Source organism: Rhipicephalus microplus, chromosome 8 (assembly GCF_043290135.1).
Source record: "Rhipicephalus microplus isolate Deutch F79 chromosome 8, USDA_Rmic, whole genome shotgun sequence".
NCBI classification, from domain to species: Eukaryota; Metazoa; Arthropoda; class Arachnida; order Ixodida; family Ixodidae; genus Rhipicephalus; species Rhipicephalus microplus.
In genome coordinates, this window is record NC_134707.1 from 37,521,845 (window position 1) to 37,527,122 (window position 5,278).

A 5,278-nucleotide genomic window follows, 5' to 3' on the forward strand; every position below is an offset into this window, starting at 1 on the left:
CTCAGGTCCTTTTTCTCAGGTCCTCCTTCACTTAAGCTAGGCTCCAGGTTCAACTGTTCCCAGATTACTTCCGATTTCCTTTCGATTATCTCACTAGAACTAAAAATTTCTGCTTCCTCTTCCTCCGAAGCACTTAAAAGTAAATTTACGAATGCTTTAAAGTTACTGTGATAAACTTTGTTCGGCCGCCTTCCTAATTTAAATTCACAATTGGTATCAGAAAGCTTCGATACTACTTTTGCGGGCCCTTCCCAATCAACCTCAAGCCTGTTCCTTTTGTACGGCTGCAGCAGCATTACCTGACTCCCTACTTCAAAAGCACGCTTCTTCACCGATTCCTCGTAGTGCTCCTTCGACAGCACTTTTGCCGCGTTTTTCTGGCTTTCCACTAGCGCTTCAATCGAGAGATCCTCACGCTGCTCTCGAATGAGCGCCTCTCGATCAACTCTCGGCAGCTCGCTCCAACTTTCCGCTACAGGCGAGAGCGTTGCAACCCTCTCGCTCTGACTCAATGGCGCCATGTCGTCTCCCCTTTCTACGGAAACCGCGCCGGTCGGTTCAGCGACGGGCCGCTCGCGTGACTGCTCACATGACTCATGCGGAAACTTTCCTTTCTGGGGTTCCGTCGACCCGCCGACAAGGTCACTTGAGAGTTCACCGCATTGAACCAGATCAAGCTGTCGCGATAGCTTCCGCGCCTGCGATCGCGTGAGAGCCATGCACGCTAAGTTGGGGAAGAACGATTTGCCCTGCTCTTTGAGAAGCTGCTCCGAGTTGTTGGAGAAAAGATAGGGAAAACGATCGTTTAGCGCGGCAGACACAGCCACTTCGGTGCGAAGCTTACCGAACGGGCCTTCAATGACAACGGTGGCGATTGGTAAGCGAACACTCTGCTCCTCGGCGACTTGCCTGATCCACGCGCATTCTCCTGTAAAGTCATCCGGAGACACCAATGAAGGATGGACAACGTCCATGGTTGCCGCTGAGTCTCTAAGTGCTCGGCACGTTTTCTCATTCACCCTAATTTCTTGGAGATACGGCTCCAACAACCGAATGTTTTTTTCTGATTCTCGGATCGTTGCGAAAGCAAACTTTTCCTGACAGTTTCTCGCGATGTGCCCTTCCTTTTTGCAGTTGTAGCAGATTAGCGGCTTCCGTTTGTTTTCCGATTCAAATGCCTGTGTGGTAGAAACCTCACTCGATTTCTCCGCTTCTGTTTGCCCTTCCCCTACACTGTCCTTCGTAAGAGACAGGTCCTTCTTGAAATTACGGTGCGGACCGGGTCTCCGTTGATCAGGTTTCTTTGAAAAGCCCTCTTTTCTCTCATTCTTTTCAACGCGCACTGCCCTGCTGTGCAACTTTCGACGAGTATAATACTCCTCAGCTAACTCTGCTGCCTTGTTTATCTGTACTTCACCAAGTCTGTCCTGCAGCCAAAGCCTGACATTATCCTCGATGCAGCGGTAGAATTGCTCCAATGCAACGCATTCCACCACTCTATCGCGGTCGTCATAAACACCTTCGCCCTTGAGCCATTCAATTAAATCGGCCTTAAGACGAAACGCGAAGTCAACGTGTGACTCATTCCCCTTTTCAGCATACCGGAACCTTTGCCTGAAAGCCTCGGGTGACAACTTATAACGTCTCAAGAGCACTTCCTTAACCTCGTCATAGCTCTCAAACACTTCCCTAGACAAGCAAGTTAATGCGTCGGACACTTCGCCGGGAAGAAGAGCTAGCAGGTTCCGCGCCCAAAGAGGCCGCTCCAAAGCGTTTCGCTCACAGACGTGTTCAAACTTGACGAGATACTTCGCCATGTCCTCGCCTACTACGAACGGTGGCAGTTGGTCCCGAATTCTAAAACCGCTGACCTGAACTGTTGGAGAAGCTACGCTAGGCGCCTGCGAACACTGTAGGATTGCCAATTCTAGTCGTTTCAACTCGAGACGCTCCTGTCTCTCGGCCTCCTCGCGACGTTCGCGCCTTTCAGCTTCTTCGCGAGCTTCGCGCCTTTCAGCTTCTTCGCGAGCTTCGCGCCTTTCAGCTTCTTCGCGAGCTTCGCGCCTTTCAGCCTCCTCACGGCGTGCTTTAATATCTACCCAGGCCTCATCGACTTCCTCAGCCGACACTCCCTCATCCTTCATGATCTCAAGGATCGCTTGCTTTCGTTTCGCACGGCCCAAATTAATGCCGAGTTCCTCACAAATTTCGATGAGTTCCTTCACCTTAAGGTTCTCCATCGTTCACACTAGCCTCTTGCTGTTTGCCCCTGTTAACAATTTACTTGCCGTACCCACTATAAGTCAACTAGCAAGACGCGCAAGCAATTTTTCACTCTCCCGTGTTTACCCCCTCCGCATTAACTTTGGTTTCAAAGCACTTCGACTTTGCTTGAAACGATCAAAGCTCACTTCAATGCTTCACACAGCCCTTCTCTAAACTACTACAACCTGAGCTAGAGTAGTCTGGTGAACTGAGGGGAAAACATCAGGCACTCACCGCATCGATGTCGCTGACGCCGGCCGTTCCCACCGCTGCCACCACTGTTGAGACGGACCGATCCCGCCGAAGCCACCACTGTTGCGAAAGACGGCGACGCCAACACGGTCCCGATGGCGCCACTGCTTTCGACTCCGCCGGGAAGGTCACCAGCCGTTTGGTAGCGTATGTTTATCAGCTCGCGACTGCTTCTGCGCAGAGCTGATAAGACGAGCGGACGAGACGACGGTGAGTTAAACAAGGTTTATGTACAGCATATTTACAGAGGCGTTACAATTTCGGCACTGGGGCCGACAGAGACTCGAAGAGCCGAGCTCTCCTCTCTAACACATAGGTCAACTTTTCGCCTAAGACCGCCGACTCACACACATGTCGGCTCTCCGACACGGGGACTCCTCTCTCGTAGGACCGCCGATCGCGACACGCCGCAGGGCTTCTTTTATTTACACCGGGTCCAACCAAAATGTCCAATCAGAAGCGCCGCTGGTCGTCAGGGCAGATTCCTCCAATGGGGTCGCCGCGCCATGCGTCAGACCACCAGACACGAGGACGCCGGCTCGCTGTCACGTGCGCTGATGACTCAATGCACGTGGGCCAGAGAGGCGCCGCGCGTGTTCACGCCGTCGAGTTGATCGCGCCAGGCGGACTGCGGGCTGGCCTTGACCCAGATTGCCTTTTTCAGAGGCACGGACGTTTGACGGGGACTCGCTGGCATAACAGTGTGTGTGTGTGTGTGTGTGTGTGTGTGTGTGTGTGTGTTTGAAGGGGGGGGGGGTTACACTTTGATATGGTGTGGACGCCGGGCCGGTAGGTGCGGCTGAGTTTCATTCTGTGCTCTGTATGCTATGGTGCAAAAAAATATTCGAAATTGAAGTGCGGGGGGCTACAGTTTTGCAATACCTTTTTAAATAAGCTTTTTTAGGTGCCTGCACTGAACGGCCATTATCGGGAAACAGCAGAGAATCGGAGACCTTGAGGCTTATTGGCTATTGAGTGGTTACATTGTGCCTGCTTTTCCTTTGTCCCTAAAAATTCTACCAATGACCCTGTTACTTGAGGCACCGAATTTCCCAACCACCTACCGAAGCTGCACTCTTGTGCTTTTGAACTAAAAGTGAATGTGTAAGACTCAGCTGCAAAGCCTGCCTCGTAGTAAAGAATGTAAGAGCGTGGGTGTTTTGTGCACTCCAAGAACAAGATAGACCAACTAACTGTACGGCGACTAGACGACAAACTGGGGAAAAAACGTTTACACCCCCCCCCACACACACAACCCTTGAAGGCAGCAGGAACATGAAGCTTTTCTGGAAAAAAGGAAAATAGCAGATAGTAGAACCTTTCCGTGCCTCAGGTATTGTGCGTTTAGAAAAAGTGGGTAACAATTTAGAGTGCTAGATACTCTACTACGGGAGAGCTTAAAGCAGCCCCGTGCCCTGTGCTTTGGTCTGCAGAGTCCCGGGAATCAGAACAGCGACGAAGCCATGCGATCACGTCGTGATGCGACATCGCATTATTTCATGTCCCAGTGACATCATGATAGCGCTGCAAACTCTAGAAACATCTGACATCATGATGTTATGTCACGAGGGGGCTTCATCTCATGATGAGATTTCGCTTTGCGCACTTCGCATTTGCAACGCAGTTACATTTTGGGTTTTATGAGACATTTATTGTTGCGCATTAATGCTGCATTTACACTAATGTGATATATCCAGGAATCTAATTGGAATCAGAGAGCTTGCGTATCATTTCTATATCATCTAAGTGGGTAATATATGACCCCATGGGGCTCCTTTCACAGTAGTGGTGTGCTCTTTTGTAATGTGCGCTTTACTCGGCGTATCCACTTTCAGTTCTTCAAAGACAAAGATAACATTGCCTCGCGAATTGTTCACCACGGCTCCGACAGCACCCGCTCGAATAAGTCGTGTTTGCCAAGGAACCAATTGTCATGAGACCCACTCTATACAATGCAAAGTGCGGAAGATTTTTCTTTTCTGGGCGCTCGCTCGAGCGTTTTGTTTACAGAGCAGCGGGCTTACAAAGAATTGTCTCACGCGCTTTCCCAGGAGATTCTGGATTCGTGCTTCCGTTGGAACTTTTTTTATCGAAAGCTTGCGACTGTGTTTTGACAAAACAAACAGCAAAAACAGGAACTATCCTCTTTCGACTGATGAATCGTCGCGTTCGCATGCTTATGCATTGTTCGATTGTCAAGGCTAGACTTGAGATGGTTCAAAAGACAGAGATCCGATGTGTTGCAGGTTGGGCTCTCTGTTTCCTTGATCCATTGTTGCGCTAACTTTGCGCCCTAGAATTTCAAGAACTGGATCACTCTATTGTTTCCGTTTTTTTTTCTGAAAGCGACAGAAGGAGGTGCTGGTAGGCGTAAGCCTTTGTTTTTTTTTTTTTTTGTTGAAACTGTTGTAAAGTTTATCCAATGCGTGACCAATAGTTTTGTGTGTGTGTGTGTGTGTGTGTGTGTGTGTGTGTGTGTGTGTGTGTGTGTGTGTGTGTGTGTGTGTGTGTGTGTGTGTGTGTGTGTGTGTGTGTGTGTGTGTGTGTGTGTGTGTGTGTGTGTGTGTGTGTGTGTGTGTGTGTGTGTGTGTGTGTGTGTGTGTGTGTGTGTGTGTGTGTGTGTGTGTGTGTGTGTGTGTGTGTGTGTGTGTGTGTGTGTGTGTGTGTGTGTGTGTGTGTGTGTGTGTGTGTGTGTGTGTGTGTGTGTGTGTGTGTGTGTGTGTGTGTGTGTGTGTGTGTGTGTGTGTGTGTGTGTGTGTGT